Source organism: Furipterus horrens, unplaced genomic scaffold, assembly GCF_987537825.1.
Source record: "Furipterus horrens unplaced genomic scaffold, mFurHor1.1.pri manual_scaffold_4, whole genome shotgun sequence".
In the NCBI taxonomy this organism is placed as follows: domain Eukaryota; kingdom Metazoa; phylum Chordata; class Mammalia; order Chiroptera; family Furipteridae; genus Furipterus; species Furipterus horrens.
In genome coordinates, this window is record NW_028327174.1 from 10,461,088 (window position 1) to 10,479,254 (window position 18,167).

General features: G+C 47.9%; 1 protein-coding gene and 1 non-coding gene across 5 annotated transcripts in view; both read left to right on the forward strand.

Moving 5' to 3' along the window:
- The window catches only part of LARGE1 (LARGE xylosyl- and glucuronyltransferase 1), a 522,466-nt gene that overhangs the window by 155,051 nt on the left and 349,248 nt on the right, over positions 1 to 18,167 (forward strand). The window lies entirely within an intron of this gene.
- Positions 13,560 to 13,697, forward strand: LOC150011106 (small nucleolar RNA SNORA76). The gene has a single exon (XR_016511032.1). It is a non-coding gene; the product is annotated as a small nucleolar RNA SNORA76 (small nucleolar RNA).

Genomic DNA, 18,167 nt, shown 5'->3' on the forward strand with positions numbered 1-18,167 from the left:
TGTGTGCCTTATTTAACATTTCCATGAGAATGAATAGGATTGGCTGAGCACTGCTGGTCCCAGCTCCCAGGCTCCATCTCGGATCAGGGGTCCCTGGCTGGTATCTTCAGCAGAGGGAAGGACAATGCCGGGGTCGGGACACACAGGAGTGATGGACCTGTCTAGGGCATTTGGAGATTCGGTGTTCCCCTCCGAATGGTGCAATCCCAGGCTGGGGTGAAGCTAAAAATGATGCTGACTTGGAATTGGGGTGGGGTAGCCCCTTCATTCCCCATAAAATCATTATAGATCAGGGTGGAGAGAGCTCCGCCTGTCGGCCGTGTGGCCAGCTAGCTCTTTGTTGGCCTGTATTGTTTCCAGCCAATGAGAACCTAAGTCTACCAAAAATGACCGTGCTTCAGCTTCTGGGATTGCCTCTGGGAGTCCAGTCAACACATTAATTAATTATCCTCAGTGTGAACAGATTTCATCTGAAAGCCTTCTCTCTGTTTATTTATTTATTTTTTTAGCCTCATTTTGCACCTTCCAATTTGTCCAGCCTCGATCCCCTTATAACTTGGTCACTGTCTTAGATTTCTCCCCAGCATCGGGTTTGGCTCCGCAGAGCGCGGTCTTCTGGCAAGCCAGCTGTGGTTCTGAGGGACCACACTTAGCCAGGAGTCCTCAGAGGAGGAAGGAGGTCTCAGCTGTGGTCTGTCTCTTTGATTGTCACCTCCAGGTATTGCCATGCTTGGGCGTTTGCTGTCTGGACATGGTTTGTCAGTGTACTAATAAGGGGCTAAACTGCCAATAAATAGTAGCACATTTGGCTTGATTGGAGGAAAAGTATACCTAGTACCTAGAATTGTCTGCAGCGAGTCAGAAGAGGTTGTCTACACTGCAGTATTGCGATTGAGCCTCTTTTTAAATGGTGTGTATCACAAGGTATTGCAGGAACCTCGACATTAGAGAGAGAAAGTCTTTGGGGCTGAGATGGAAGGCAGAAAAGCAGAATGATGACCCACAAAAGCAGCTCTCAGAGGTGGGAGATCATGGGGAATGCAGTAGGGAAGCCCGGTAGGCTTGGAATAGAGATGCACAGCCTGGCTCTTTGGGATGGGACTTTGGAGGAATACATTTGAAAAAAAAAATTTAGGATGTGATTGGTTAAGCGGCTCCATGTGGGTTTTGGTAAGCTTCCTCCTTCAGGCACTAAGTTTTCTTTTTCATTTGTTGGATCAGAGAGAGAAATAATGCCGGTTGCTTTCTTAAGTACAGTCATGAGTTGAGTGCCTGGCGTTGCTACAAATGAGGTGTTTGAGGGGTCAACAGTCTTCTCTGGTAACCTATGGTCAAGAGCACTCCCATCCCATGGGGGGTACTTGAGTGTCTTGGAGCGATTTATGTGTGGGTCCTTAAGGGCTCCATGGTGGCGTGTTTGGGTTTCTACAGTATTGTCATCTGACCCCCAGTAAGTACCAAGCGGGAGAGGAGACCTGGGTCAGGAGAGGGTCTGGGGCCTTACCAGTACTGGAACGAGCAAAGTCCTATGCAGCGGTAGCAGCTGGGAGCAGACCTACAAAAGGCTCTCCCAGAGACCCTTGATGAAAAACTGGTGACTGACTCTCCAAGAGCCTGTCAGAGACTCAGATTGTGGTGTTCCCCTGTAGGTCTAGAGGCCCGCCCCACTGAAGAGAAGAATACATAAATCAGTGGTACGCTGCGGTGGCTGGGTGAGCGGTGGGTAGCTGGATGGATGGATGAAAGGGAAGGAAGGGAGGAAGGGAGAGAACCATCAACATGACCACCAAACATGCAGTTGGTCTACTGGGCGAGACGGAATATCAGATCCATAGCTAAGGAGCAGTATGTGTTGGATATCACTTGGGAATCATTTGGGTACTGGTAACAAAAAAAAAAAAAAATGTTGCTTATATAAGAATATATTTACCTTCCCATACCAGGTCTTGGTGGTAGGTGGTTGTTGCCATCGTTCTGTGGCTTTATGATGTTGGCACTCTGGATGGGCATCTCTGCACGTATTTTGGTCCCTCATGGTTGCAAGATGGCTGCAGGAGCTCCAAGCATAAGAAACACTAAAAACCATCTTCTCCCCGACAGCCAGTTTTTAAACATTTACCACATACCCCTGCCTATCTGCCTTGTATTTGTAGCAAGTAACGCATAGTAGAGGCTCTCCCTCTCACTCGCTCTGTGTATGTGTGTGTGTGTGTGTGTGTATGTATATATACATATATTTTTAAATGAGTGTACAGGTATAGTAGCATTACTAGATAAAATATATACAATATTCTGTTAATTTGAATTTCAGATAAAGATCTATCAATTTTTGGTATAAGTTTATCCCAAATATTGCAAGGGACATACTTATGCTAAAATAAAATTATTAGTGTATCTGAAACTCCAATCTTAACTGCTGTACTGTATTTTTATTTCTGAGATCTGGCAACCCTAGGACATAGGAGTGACTATGGAAACTGATTTCGAAGGCTTACCTGTTTCGTGTAAGTGAAGGCTACCTGTTTTAATGCTACATAAGCATGTGGGGTGAGGTGGAAATTTGAGTGTAGATTGTGCACAGAGTTGGAACAATGTATCTAGAGGGAAACATGAAATTGGAATTAGCAGTTAGTGATGGAGATTAACTCAAAATTAAATAAATTACGGCTGGTTGGTAACTCCTTAGAGCGATTTCCTAGTGTTGGTTTCAGGAACAACGAAAGGAAAGCCCGCTGTTAGCTGGGATTCACAGCATGTGAGCTGCAGCCCCTTTGCTCAGTGACATCTGCCTGTGACCCCATGTGAGATCTGAGCTGTGTGTCAAAGAGGAGCAACTTCAGCCCCCCTGTGCAGTGCAGCTAGAGTTGTAGACTGGGCTTGGATTTGCAATCCTTGCCACCTGTCGCGGGGTTGGAACATTTGGGAGAGAGAATTTTCAAACTGGGAGCTTGTTTGAAATACACATTCCTCGGCTCCACTCCAGACTTACTGCAGCAGATGCCTTGGAGATGTGGAGCCCAGTGTTCTGACGTTTTAGCCAGCGCTCAGAGTGACTCTGATGCCATCGAAGTCTGGGAGCCACTGCTCTAGGTGGCGGAGGAGCTCTCAAAAAGTGTCTGCTTTGCAGTTCAGCAGAAGGGCTGCCTGCAGGGTGGGCGGTGTGAGCACCGCCAGCCGGGGAAGACCACAGGGGGACTGACTGAGCGCCCAGGTGTTACACTGGTATCCGGGTAGTCACCTGCTCTTAGGAACATTAACTCAGAGAAGCAGGACAGCGGGGATCTGCCGTGCCTCCAGGAGCAATGGGAGGGCCTGGCAGGCCTACAAGAAGAGGACCCGTTAGTGGTGAGCCGTCTCATGTTGATGCTAAGACGTGGGAAAAACGCTGGGTGACAGGTAGGTGTCCTGAGTTCCAGTCCTGACCTGGCCAGTAACTTGCCAAGTGACCTCATAGAACTGCTTACTTTGCTCTCTGGACCTCCATCTCTCATTGTACAAAATGAGAATTCTATGGGGGTTGGGGGGGGGGGGGACAGCCCTAATTCAGGTTCTTTCTGGCCCAAGCTTGTCATGCAGAAGGATAGAGTGGAAGCCCCAGGATTTCCGCCAGGTGAGCAAGAAGAGTTCAGGTCAGCCCGCCTCCCGCCCGCTTCTCTCCTCTCATTGTGTTTCCTCCCTCATTTCTTTCCAGGGCTTGCACATCCTCTGGGCAGCTGCCGAGGGTGTGAGAGGAGGCTGCCTGTGACTTGAATTTCAGAGGACAGCCTGGGTGGGTGGGTGGGTGGCGGCCCTCAGGGCTGAGTTCACGTTTCTGAAGCGGGGGACAGACAAGGGGTTGCTGCATGAGCTGATCTGTGGGAGGCTCAGTCTCTCGGTCCAAATAAAGGGCTAATGAACCCAGATTTTCAGGGCAGTGGTGACGAGCTAAGTTGCCGAGACACTGTTTCCCTCCCCTCCTTCCCTCTTCCCACCCCTGATAGGATCATCTGGAAGATGCCCCCCTCCTGCCACCTCTGCATTCGGCACATATGAGGTAGCCACCTTGTGCCCTCCCATCACCTGAGCCCACAGGTTGGAATCCAGGGTGTGGAGGAGGCCAGAGAGAGGTGCGTGGTTGGTCGGCCTTGGAGAAGTGCTGGGCCAGTGAGGCCGCAGGAGTGACAGGCCTGTGTGCGGACAAGTTGGGCAGCAACGTGAGATGATGTCAGAGTCCCCTTGACCTGGACATTGCAGACTATTGTGCCGTTTCTTTTGTTTTTCCTTTCTTTGATTGGTTTGTCCTCAGGTCAGTTTCCGTTACAGCTTCTGTTTTAGTATTTTTATGATCAGACTATTTATTGTTTGTTTTGGTCTCTAGTATACTGTGCGGTGTCTTTTATCTCCGTTTTGACTGTGCTCATTTAATCCTAGGACGTGGGTAAGGTTCTTTCCCAGTTTACAGCTGAGGCCACTGTCGCTGAGGGAGGGCGTGGGCCCAGTTGTGCCCAGGCAAACGAGCCAAGACCCGAACCTATTTTGTGTGACCCCAGAGCCAGTGCTTCCTTTTTTCCAAGCAAAGAGTGACTTTTTCTGTTCTTGGCAGTTATGCGATCATGTGATGGAGGAAGGAGACCATTTCTGGCCTGTCTGACGCCACTGTGGTTGTATCGAGCTGACTTCCTCTGCAGCAGCCAACTGCATGGGAAGGCAGGACGACCATTGCTGACGGGGGGGGGGGGGGGGGGGCTCATTTTAAAATGCTGAATATCAAAGGAGAAGAGGAAATTAATATTGGGTTGGCCAAAAAAGTTTCTTTGTTTCTGTAGGATAGCTCTAGTAGCACTTAGTTGTCTTTAATTTCATTTGAAACAATTCTGTTAGATTGTATTGTGACAGCTGTCATATTAGTGTGCATTAAAAAAAAAAACTTATCAAAACTGGTGAATTTTTGTGTAGCCATTTGAATATTGAAGATGGAAGAAAGCATGCAACATTTTTGGCATATTATGCTTTATTATTTCGAGATAGGTAAAAATGCAACTGAAACACAAAAAGAGATTTCTGCCATGTATGGAGAAGGTGCTGTGACTGATAGAACGTATCAGAAGTAGTTTGCAAAGTTTCATGCTGGAGAGTTCTCGCTGGACAACGTTCCACAGTTGGGACAACCAGTTGAGGTTGATAGCGATCAAATTGAGACATTAATTGAGAACCAGCAGTGTTCTATCTACCATGTGGGAGACAGCGGACATACTCAAAATATCCAAATAAATAAAGTTATTGGTGATAATGAAAAAATGCGTCTTATATTTTATGGAAGAAGAAGTAAATGGACTTCTTGGCCAACCCAATACATGGACTGACTATTTATGACTTAAGAAACTTACACTTGAAAAAAACAAAGTCTACAACACAACCACTGACTAGATAATTAAAGAATTGTTAGATTAACTAAAATGTCAACCTGTGGCCAGCTGGGTGTGCTGGCTGGCGTGTTTAAACATAAGCCACTGATAACCACAGTGGTAAGTGGCCCCTGAACTGTCAATTCCTGTCCTTCTAGCAGCCAGAGAGGTGCTCTGCATTTATATACTAGAGGTAGAGCAGAGGCGGGGAGATTCTTAGTGAGAGGCTATTTGGGATACATTTTAATGTGGTTCCAGAAGTGGAAATAGCCCTCTCGTTTTTTCATCCGATTTGGCGGATGCAGAGGGAGCCGGAACCTTTTGTAAAACCAACTCCATCCATTTCTTTAATGATCATCTGAACAACTGAACCTTCCGGGACTATTATGTATAATCGTTCTCTAAGCTATATCCATTTTCTCTGGTCTGTAGCTATCTCTACCCACTCCTCCTTTTTAAATAAAACTGATTGATTATAAGCAAATAGATATAAAATGAGGCTCTGAGACTCTTAGTTATTCTCAGCCCTCCAGTGATGTGATTTTTGCTCTCAAGATGGAGAGGTTCATAAAAGGGAGATTTTTAAGACAAGCACAAAACAAATTAGCCAGGAGGAGAGGCAGTTCGGGTGGCAGTAAATGAGTGGCTGTCATTGTCACCGTGGACTAATACTTGATACACCTTCTGTGAGTACAGCTGCATGCAAGGCAGATTCCTGAAGGCAGTGGAATCTGCCACAAGAGCACGGTTTAAACTTGACTCCCCTTGAAGCTGTTGAGTGCTGGGGCCAAGGTTACTGGCTCCCATTCCTCCTGTTGTTGCCTCTACTTCCTCACTTACTTTTTTTTAAAACAAAAACAAAAACGACTAGTATGTTAGTAGCTCTTCCTGTTGGCCTCAGTAGAATACATGATACCCGCCTATACCTGTTCTCTCCCTCTTTCTCCCCCTTCATCCCTCCGTTCACCCCTCCATCCTTTTCTCAGTTGCTGAGCCTTTAACTATTCCAGCTTTTCTCCACTTTCCTGCCTGTTCTTTTCTGTGCCTTGACCAAACTTGGAGCCATGACAAGACTTCCCAGTGGTTTTCCATTGATGGTCCAGCGAAGTGTGTGGCTCGCCGAGTGGCCCCGTTCCTGGATTGTGACTCTGCCCTGCTCACAGTCAGGGGGTCGCTGGCCTCTGTGAACCCTCTCTTGTGCTTTTCTCCTCTTGAAGGCCTCTGGTCCCATGCCCCACCGGGTCTTGCCTGCCTCAGGGCTGCTTGTATGCTCAGAGAAGGACGTGGCTGTCATTCTTGCCAGTCCAAGGCCATTCACGTCCAGTGTTAGGTCTGGCATCCAGGTTTCTTGACTTTCCTACCAAAGTCACATTTATCCTCTTGTTCTTCACCCTGCAAGGCTGTTGAATCAGGTTGTGGGAGTGGTTACAGCTCTCTAGAATCAAACTCCCTGGAGTGGAATGTTGGCATTCACTTCTGCCGGTTGGGTGATTTGGGATAAATTACTCCCCTGGATCTCAATTTCCTCATCTGTCAAATGGGACACCACTAAATATACTACCATCGTGACACCTTATGTTTATTTTCAGAAAGCTGGAAGAGGCAGCCTCTGCTGCAACTGACATTTCTGCTTCCTCTTCTCCACTCTGTGTTCTTTTCTCTCTGTCTGGTTGCAGGCATATTTCTGCTCGTATCACTCAGCTAAAAGGGCAGCGCATGTTTTTCCTAAACAGCATCATGCAAATCCGGCTGCTACGGGCAACTCATCTCACCTGCAGTAAGATGGTCAATCCTGATTCTGGTTTCCAGAGCACCCTTTGGACTTTTATTGCATTCGGCATTTTGGGGCACATTTCAATGAAAGGAAGAATTCCAGATGGGAGCCTGGTGCGGCCAAGGATTGTAGTACAGAAGTTAGAACCCTTGAGAGAGGAGGCATCCAGTCCATTCTCCGAGTCCCAGGCTCTGCCCTGCCGCCTCTCCTGCGGCAGCTGTGTCCCTCCCTCCGTGCCTCCAGCTCTTGGTTCCCATGGTTTACAAAATATGGGAGCCCCAGGGTCACATGTGTCCTTGTGCAAGCCCTGCCTTAGCACAGACTCCTGTCTCCCCTCTGCCTCGTCTCACCTTATTCACCTTGTGAAACTGCCACAGCTTCATGGAAGCAAGTTGGAGTCCACGTTTCTCATCCCATCACCTCTCCTATGGTCCTTCTTACACAGTAGGGGCTGAATAAATGAAGAATGAATGATTTTCTAAAATAAGAGTTGGGCGCAGTTTGCTCTCAAAGGTCTTCTTCAGTTCTGTGATCTGTCGCCTTGAAAATGTCTTAAAAATTTTAACTGGTCTCTTGAGAAAAATGTTACCCAGCATTTATATTCCTCTCTAATACTCCTTTGTTGAGATAGCGAACTCCTGTTGAAATGCATCCCTGGTCTTCAAGAACGTGGCTGTCTCTCTAGTGTATAGGATCTCCTCACCCCCAGAGTCACTGTGCCTGGTATTGGGGTCACCTTGTTTGATTCATTCTATTCCGGTCAAAACAGTGCCGCTGGAGTGCTATTAATTCCTCCGAAACCACATGCATCATTTTATTCCACTACTCAGGAGACTGAATGGGTTTCTGGTGCCCTTTGTATCCAGTCTGAATGCGTCAGTTTAAAGGGCCATTTGTGGTCCTCTGGGAGCCCCCTGCACCCTGCTGCTGTCAGCCCGTCTTCCTTCTCCAGCCAGCCCAGCTCCTTGCTATCCCTTCCCCGTTACATGGGTGTGGCTTCTAGGCCTATAATTTATGCCATTGTTCTTCCCAGCTTGCTCAATGTGCTTGCTCATTCACGTCCACGGTCATACAGGAGCCCCAGACCTAGCTGTTTTCCAGGGCCAAGGCCAAGGTTTCAGCTTTAGTTTCTCGTTTGATTCACTAATTCAGTCTCGTCTCTTCTGAGAAGCCTTTATTCTTTAAGACCCCACCCCTACACTGGTTACCGGGCATCCCACAAAGGCTTAATGCGCGTTAATACAATCTGTATCGCATTATTCTGCACTCTTGAATATTCTTTATCTCCTTGGGTTCCTTGTAAATGCCATGCTGCCAGGAGCTATTGTCTTCTGCTTCTTTAGCACCTGCCCATGGCAGCTTTTACTCATAGGGCTGCTCACATAGGCCTTTGTTGAAGGACAATGACATTTTCCTAGTAGGAGCATAGACGGCAGGGACAGTGGAGTTAGATAATGATGGTGAACTTTTCTCCCCCCCACCCCCCTACCTAGCAAGAATCTGGCAAGAGAGGAAAGTACATCAAAGTCCTGCAGAGATTAACTCGAAGGAGAAAGCTGAATTGGTCCCAGGCCTTTCCATCATTCTTAAGGGCCACTTCTTATCACTGCTGTGTGGGAGGAAGATACACTGGTTTGGGTCTGATGTAAGCATCAGCCATGCGAGAGCAAAATCATGGAACTTAAGGCTGGGAAGGTCTTTTCAAGTTACCCTGACCCCTTCTGCATTCATACATATGTTCATGCATCCAGCAAATACTCATCAGGAAACTCCTAGGTGCCAGGCTTTCCATGAGGCACCATCACGAGGGTCTTAAGAAGCATGCAGTCCAATTTGGAGAGCAGGCATCAATCCACTGGGGCTCACTGCGGGTTGCAATGGTCCTGCCGTTGAATGGCCAGAAAGGGAGTTTTTTAAAAAATGGGTGCATTGCAGTGGACAGCAGGTAGCTCTGTACAACCTTGACTATGAGAAGAATGAGTTCCACGGATGGGAAGTTACTGACTTAACAAAAAGCATTTTTAATCACAGCGCATGGTCTTGGGGTTCTCAATGCCAGTGACTACTTGGGGTGGTTAGATGGACCCTGCGGTCTAAGTCTCTGTGTCTCTCTTTGGAGATCTCTGTCCCCTCCGGTAAGCTGCTTAACCTGTGTGTCTCATGCTTTTCAGTGGTATAAAGGCGGTAATGACTATTATATGTTGAATTGTGCCCCCCTCCAAATGCAAAGGTTGAAATCCTAGCATTTAGTATCTCCGAATGCAATTGTATTTGGAGAGAGGACCTTTAAAGAGATAAATAACATAAAATGAGATCACATGGGTGGGCCCTAGTCCAGCGTGACTGGTGTCCTTCTGAGGAGAGGAGATTAGGACGCAGACACACAGAGGAAGGTCACAGGAAGACTGCCGTGTGTACACCAAGGAGAGAGGGATTAGAAGAAGCAGACCCTGCTGACACCTTGGTCTTGGACTTCCCGCCTCTAGAACTGTGAGGACATGAATTTCTACTGCTTGAGCCACCCAAAATGGGGTACTTTATAGCAGCCCTGGCCACCTAATGCAATGACACTCACCTAAGTGATGGGATAAATCAGAAGGCATGCAATGTCATGTCTAGATGAGTGTGGCACTTGGTGGGGAGTCCTGGCGAGGCCAAGTACAGCAGGTGCAGGCTGGCATCTCTGTCAGGTCTCTGTGCACACGGTCACCAGCACAGCCACCTCTGGGGTGCTCTTTCCAGTAGACAGACTTGGTACCAGGCACAGAGTAATGATAATTAGATTCCTTTGTAAATGACAGTCCCACGGACAGCAGCTTCTCTTAGATCTAAGGAAGTCCCTCACATAATGCTGCCAGGCTCATCTGAAAGCATTTTTTTTCTCCTCTAGACCAAGCGGTTGACTCATTCTAGGAAATGACCAAAGGAATTTGTCCTAAGGGTCTTATGGGGCCACCTGTAGGGCCCCACCATTCTTAGCACTTCAGATTTCATCAGCCTGGCCAGTGTCTCTGCCTCTCTAAGACCCCAGCTCATTCCGGCTGGCATGCGTGCACATGTGTCTGCTTGATTGGTCTCTGCTTGGTGACTCTGAAGACACTTCCACAGCCAAGTCCATGCCCTTTTCCGCATTTCTGTCTTTGCCTTTCTCAGATGCTCTCAGTGCTGTGGATTTTCATAGGGGCGCTCGTCCCCCAGGTCTGCAGGGTACTACTAAAATCACAATAGTGACATCAGCCACTTCGGTGTGTGGGTGGGCAGTGGGAGGCAGCTCCATCTGGAAACCAAAAAGAGAAACAAAATTCTCTTCTTTTACTTCTCCAGGACTTTTCTATATTTTGCAGGTAGACAAAGCCAAGGAGGGAATTTATAAATCAACACTTTTATTCCCAAAGCAGCTTGATATTTTTTTTTTTTTTTCAAAAAAGGTTCCTTTGATTCCAAAGAACTGGATGCAGGGAGTGAGTTTGGCCGGGGAACCAGAGCAGTTGGAGAGAGAAGCGGGGGATGGTGCCTCTGCGCCTGGAAAATCTTGGTCGAACTCCATGGATGTGGCCATAAACCCCAGCAGGAGGAACTCTGTAACCACTTCCTGCTGGGAGCACCTGGAGACTTACTTTCTAAGTTACAATGAAAAGAGCATCTCCAGCAAGCCAAAGTTAACTTGATGAATTTTATGTGGCACTTGAATGCTTTTCCTACTCACCTGGGGCACTTTCTGTATTTCCTTGATGTACACACAGCAAAGTGATCCTGCTGCTTGTGCTGGAGGGCAGGTGTGGCCCCAGGAGATCTCTCTTTAGTAATTGGCAGAAGGATGACAAGGAGTAGTCACATCCAGCCAGTGTCAAGACACTGAGGAAGGAAAGCCAGCATGGCAGTGTGGTCTTTTCCTCCTTCTGCCTCCCATTTCTTTATTAGGCATAGCATCATCATTCAGCTGGACTTGATCTTGTGCGCCAGTTCTGGATGTGCTGGAGGTGATAGCATTTGTACTTGATGATGGAGGGAGGTCACGATTTCTTTCTCAGGCCGCTTTGAATCTGCAGTAGTCCTGGGATGCGAGCTAGTGTGGGAGCAAGAGTCATCTTGATGGTAGCTGCCTTAGGCCAGGAAAGGGCCAGTCCACAGGGTGTCTGCCAACTAAAAGAATGGATAAGATCGTAGCTTACTTGTGCCATAGATCTGGGACCCAGATAACTCATCTTGATTTGCTGAGTCATTTCCTTCCTTTAAAGCTATTCAGTCTTTACTAGAGTCCCCCTTGCCTCCTCCAAAGGGGTATCTTAAACTACATCAAGTTATTTGTTTACTAATTTGTCAGTCTTTGTGAGGCCAAGACTGACTTGCTGCAGGTCACCCGCTGAGTCATTGGTCGGGCTGGGACTTGAATCCGGGACTGCTTTCCCAGCCTGATGCTCTTCCCGTCATACTGACCCACTTCTGCTGCTTTTTAGGAGGGCTCAATCTTCTGCAGGGCACAGGGTGCCTCTAGAGGCAGCCTTCATGTTCCTTCCCAGGCTCCAATCAGAAGATCCATCAGAGCCATGGGAGGCGTCTGAGCTGGAGGTGTGCACTAGGGTTTGGGCTGGTCCTTGTCAACCGTGTTTGCTATAATGGGAGGCAGCCCTCAGAGGAGGGCATGCATTTGTACGCAGCCAGTTGGATGGCACTGGGGTAAACGCAGCTCTGCTCAAGCTACACCCAGCCAGCACATCGCAGGGAAGACACACCAACATGGAGTGCTGATTTTTCTCACCATCTTCTTCAGAAGCCTTCCTGGCCACGCACTGATGTTGTAACATTAAGAGCAATCTAGCATGGCAGTTAAATGCTTAGGTTTGGGAGATAGCCCTGTATTCAAATCCATCTATCGAGGGATGCATTTTCCATTATTAATCTGTGGAACTCTTGAGGGAAGTCACATTTATGAGCTTCCTTCCTTTCGTCTATAAACTGGGCACCTTAGTGCCTAGTGCATAGATTTTTAGAGTTAATATGTGTAGGGAAAGTATTTCGCACGACGGCTCGCGCACACATTCAGCATTCAGTGGCAGGTAGGCACTGTCTGCAGCAGTAGCAGCAGCAGCGGTAGGATTGCCTCACTGACATGAGTGGATGTGGGAATGTATGTAATAAAGTCCCGGGTCCAGAACCTGGCCTATGGTTACCTTTAATAAACGGAAGTTCTCGCAGTAGACTGGGGTAACTCAAAGATCTGAATAATTCAGCAGACACAACAGGACTGGGAGATTCTGGGACTTAGATTCTTTTCCCTGCCCTCTTTCAAAATCACTGCCTTGCCTTGGCGGTTATTTACGTGACTCCACTTTCCGCCTCAGTCCAGGGGAGCTAACTGAGCATTATGGGGTGCTGAAAGGAGATCACAGAAAGCCTTTTGTTCAGTCAGTGGCACTTGGGTCTGAATCATGGGCAGCATCAGCATCACCCTTTCTGGAGAGCAGACTGCCAGTTCATCGCAGTATCTATAAACTGTGTATCATACCCTTTAACTCAGTGATTCTGTTTTCAGACATGTACTGTCCCCGAATATGGACTCCCAAAGAAAAGGTGTAATGGGGTAGAGCAAAGCCTATCAGAGTGCCTCATTAGCAGTGCCATTGGGAGTAGCTCAAAATGAGCCCAGGCCAGTATGGCTCAGTTGGTTGGAGCATCGTCCCATATACCAAAAAGCCGTGGGTTCATTTCCCAGTCAGGGCACGTACCTAGGTTATGGGTTCGATCCCCAGTCAAGGCGCACATGGGAAGCAACTGCTAGATGTTTCTCTCTTTTGCTCTCTTCTTCCCTGCCTCTCTCTCTAAAATCAATAAATTTATCCTTGGGTGAGCATTAAAAATAATAAATACCTGGCTGCTGTGGCTCAGTGGATTGAGCGTCGGCCTGCGAGCCAAGTGTCGCTGGTTCAATTCCCAGTCAGGGCACATGACCAGGTTGCACGCCAGGTCCCCAGTTGGGGCCATGTGAGAAACAACCACACAGTGATGTTTCTCTCCCTCTCTTCCTCCTTTCCCCTCACTCTAAAAACAGATAAATAAGATAATATTAATAAATAAATAAAGATATCAGACATTGACTTAAAAATAAATAAATAAATAAGCTCAAAATAGAAAACTCCGCAGGTGCCCCAGGCTGTCTGACAACTTCCATGCTTTATCACCACAGTGCCCTCCATGGCCATGGGGACCGTCAAACGTGTGGCGTTCAGTGTGTGTGGGGGGGTGTCCCGTTTGGGGGCAGGAGTTGAGTGATGGCGAAGGCAGTACTCCACTGTTCCAGCTGAGGCCCAGACAGGGCTGGTGATTTCTGAAATCAGTTCTTCCGTCTGCTGAGCACCTCTGTCTGTGGGCGCCCTTCTTCCCCTGCTTCAGCCATGGCCAAGGCACTGCCTGGGAACCTCTGCAGGGCCTGGCGCGTGGCCTCACGGGTCTGGTGGCAGTCCCAGAGCAAACCCAGCTTGTTCAGATCCAGGGCTGCTTAAAGGCCACCTAAGCGATTCCTTTGGCAGCAAGTGACATTTGGCAGAGGCCCTGAGGAGGAGGGGTGTGTGTGTCAGGGGGCGGGGATGCAATGCAAGGAGTGGGTCAGAAGGGCAAGGGCCCAGAGGCTGACTCAAATTTGACATTTCAAGGCCTCTCTGTGTAAGACAGAGACCTGGGCGAGGTCTGGCTGCAAAGGAGATGGCTTATCTCCTCAGCCTTGCAGCCCCTGTGATTGGGGCATGGGGCTGGGTCACTGGAGACTCTGCCTCCCCTGCCCTCCCCACCAGCACCTAGAGTTCTGCCCAGAAGGGTTCTTCCTCTGAGGATCACTGGGAGTGTCAACAAGGGACTGTTCACAAAGCTTCTGGCTCTGAGTGAGCCCTCAGTAAGTGCTGGTTGCCTAACCCTTCTTGGAAGTGAGGTGGGGTGAGGGTGGGCATTCATTTGAGTGTGGCTTTTTTAGGAATACAGCCATCACCTGGCCAGGGTTTGGGAAAACACTCCACATTTTCGGTTCAGTACAGCCGTTGACACACACATACTGGCACCTGATGACCGCTCTACAGATACAGGTAAGGTGTCTGAAAACATTAGCGTTGGGTTGGAAGGCCTGCAGGTAGTTACTCTATTCCAGCAGGCTTATCCTTCTTCTCATAAAGTCATTATAGCCCATGATAAAAGGAACGAGAGCCCATAAAATGGGAAATTAGACATGTGGTAATTCATAAGATTTAAGATCTGAAAATTTGATAATTCAGTGCTTTACAGGGGTGGTCTTACTATATCACCTGTCTACTTAGTCTCTTTAGCAGCTGCCCATGTGGGGGATAAAATGGAAACTCAGCCTGATGTGCAGATCCTTTTGTGATCTCTGAGTGCCTCCTCAGTTTCATTTTTCTGATATTTTTATTTAACATTCTTGAAGATGCACCTTAAACAACACGTGGGTATTAGTTTCTTGTTGCTACTATAACAAATTGCCATGAACTCAGCTGCTTAAAATAATACAGAATCATTCTTTTGTACTTTTAAGAGGTCAGAAGTCCAATGGTAGTCTCTCTGGGCTGGAGTCAGGTTATCAACAGGTCTTAGTTCCTTCTGGAGGTTCTGAATGCAGAATCCATTTCCTTGCCTTCTTTCAGCATTAAGTGGTTGCCTATATTCTTTGGCTTTTGGCCTCTTCCTTTATCTGCAAAGGGGATCACTTCAATCTCCTCTTCTGTCATCACACCAAATTTCCTTTGATGTTAACTCTTCCCTGCATGTCTCTTACAAAGGTCCTGTGATTACACTGGGCTCAGCCAGATAATCCAAGATAGCCGCCCCATCTCAAGGTCTTTAATTATACCCTCGAAGTCTCTTTCACCCTTAATATAACATTCACAAATTCCAGGAGTTAGCATATGGGAATCTTTGGCGAAGCCATTAATTAGCCCACCCCAGTTTTGTACCTAATGTCCTCACTGGCTGGGATACTTTTTTCCTGCCTTCTTTGCCAGCTAACTCCTATTCACCCTTCAGAACTTAGTCTCAGGGTCTTCTCTGGAAGAAGATTTCCTTGGACCTCCTCTCTCTCCCACCCCTTTGATCTGGTAATGTGCCTCTCCTCTGGCTTAGTAATGCCCCATACTGTATTATGATTGTAGGTGTATTTGTCAGCCTGTCCCAGTAGTTACCTTCTTGTCCCTACCATGTAGACCCATGGGTACATATCATAGGACTGGTTGATGGATGCTCAGGAAAAAGGGAACAGGGCAGGAACCATGCTCCCCACCCCCCTTCGAGGCATCCCAGGGAAAAGCCCTTGGTCCCCATCTCCAGGCAGCCTTGTTGGCCTGGAATTGCATTTCCTCCTGCAAACTGACGTCCTTTGGGCTTCAGCGTGTCAGGTTCTATGTCTCCCTGCCCCTTCAGCTGTCTTAATTCCCTCTTTGTTGTGCTGTAATGAATTAATCTAAGTGAAGGCGCATAGACAATTTCCTATTAACATTTATATTGCTTTTTCTTTCTATTTCTTGAGGCTCTAAAGACTGGGATGGCTGCGGAACATATTTTTTCATCTAAATAAAGTCCCTGTTGGGGACTGGATTCCAGCTTTTCTCTGGGCTGTGGAGAAGAGGTGATGTGGTGGACTCCTGAGCCCAGGGGAAGTTAAGGCACAGAATTCAATCCAGAAACTGCAGCTCGGATTCAGTAAATGTCAACTGAGTGCCCACTGTGTGTCTGCTCCTATGCTGGGGCTCGGTGTAGGATCTAGCATTTATTAAGTGGTTATTATGGGCCAAGCATTCTTCCAAGTGCTTTAATTTGATCACCACCTTGACTTCTTGGAGCTGCCCTGTGAAATCTAGTTCCCATTACTATTTAACTTACAGAAAAAGAAAGTGAGGCAGAGAACAGTCGCTTAGCATGTCCAAGGTAGCCAGTGGCACGGGCTCCAGAGCCCGCTGCTGTACCACCTTGCTGACAGGGGAGACCCAGTCTCTGTCCCCCAGATGCTCATGGTCCAGAGGGGGTGTCTGAACTGGCCTGCACTGAAAGCTGATTGGGGGACCCACAGGTGTCAGAGATTTTGAAGGGCATTCCAGGCAGAGGGACTAATGCAAACAGAAGCAGGGAAGTGTGAGAGTATTTTGTTCAGGGAAGAGTGTAGGTTGCATGTTAGGCTGTAGGAAAGGTTGACAAGGAGCGAGAGACCTGGAGGGACAGGAAGGTGTGGGCAGTGAATGGATTTTCTGATCTGTGGTCTGGAGGTGAGTGGCTGGAGGTGAGGATGCTGTCGGCAGCAAGTACTTCTCAAATTGCTGGGCGTACAAACGTCCTGGGATCTTGGTGAAATGCCAGCTATTTCATAAGCCTGGGCTGGGCCTGAGGGTCTGCTTTTCTGACAAGATCCCGCGATGTGGACGTGGTCAGCAGCTGGTCCCACGTTGAGCAGAGGGGTAGAGGGGAAGGAGGTGCTGTGGGGTGGGTGGGCGGAGATGCCTGGGAACGATGCCCTATTTTGCTGTCAGGCTAAAGGGTCCGATGGATTTATGATTGTGTTCTCAGGAAGAATGGCAGTCGATGGAGAAGAAAATGGGGAGTGAAGGCAAAGGTGTTCAGCAAAGGAAGAGGGAGAACTGGGCTTCTGCAGACTGAAAGAAGGCTGATGGGAACGAAGTAGTGTTTCAGTTACCATGAGGCTCAACAGCATATGACAGTATGGCTTATCCCAGAAGGCAATTTGTCTCTCTCTCATCCCAAGAAGTCAGGATGTTGGCAGTGTGGGGACGTTGCCATGGTGATCTAATAGTGTCTCAATTTCCCAGAATCCTGTCTTTCTTCTCGGCCGTGCTCAGCTCTTGGCCAAGGCCCCTCAATGTTCAACATAGCGTTCGGGTGTCAACATCCGTGCTGTGGTCCGGCAGACGAGAAGCGGGAAGGCCGGCCAAGCCTGGCTGCCATGGAGCCTGTGAGGTCTAGTTTGTTCTCTGGCTGCTTTGCTCCCCTAAATGTAATCAGGGTTCAGGTCCTAAGCAGAAAAGGGAGATTGGCCATGAGGTGGCACCTTGACAACCCTTGTCACAGGATGAATTCGTGATGAAAACATAAAAGAGGCGAGGTGTTGAATTAATCAGGTTCTCAGAGTACCTGGGTGAGAGCCCCTTGTGCTGGTAGGGCTCTAAAAATGCTTGTGCTCGTTGCTTGTCTTAGTTCCTTAGTGTGTCTGTGTTCTCTGTCATAGAAAACCTGTCCAAATCTTTCTTGCCCGGTAAGATCCAGTTCGATGGCCACCTCCTCCGAGAAGCCTGCCAGGACTCTTGAATCAGAATCAGTCCTCCATCCCCTGAATGGAGTGTGGTATTGGCACCTCTGTCTGCCCTCATTTCATTCTGTTTGTATGTTATTTAGTAATTCACACATGTCCTCCTTTTTAGATTGTGATTGAACATTTGGTCCCTGGGACAGGACCTGGTATACGATGAATTTCCAGAACCTTTTAGTTCAACTTCAGTGAGTAGTTGACATGAGTGGTCCAGCTGATGGTGTCTGGAGTAGGTGTTTTCCCTAGTGTGCATCAGAATCAACTGGAGGGCTTCTTCCAGCAACTCTGCTTCCCCCCGTTTCTGATGTAGTAGGTCCGTGGGCTGGGGAAGCTAAGAATGTGCATTTCTAACAAGTTCCCAGGTGATGCTGACTCTGCTGGTCCCCAGACCACCCTTCCAGAGATCACTGTCTTCGAGAAACAAACAGGTTTCTTTCTTTTTTCTGGGGACCCTAGAATATAAGTCAGGCCTGAAAATAGACATGGAAATTAAATGCAGGGAAAAGAAGTCAGTGGATGAACCAGCAGAGAAATATATGGGGTCAAGGGTGCTTTGAAGTCTTGTTCCCAATTTTTGTCTTCAAACAAATTCCAGTTCTACCTCATCTTAGATACTGCCAACTGTAAGATGCGCTGTTATTTAATATAAAGCCAAGACATTTTAAAAAAGCTTTAAATTAAGCTATGGCACAATGCTTTC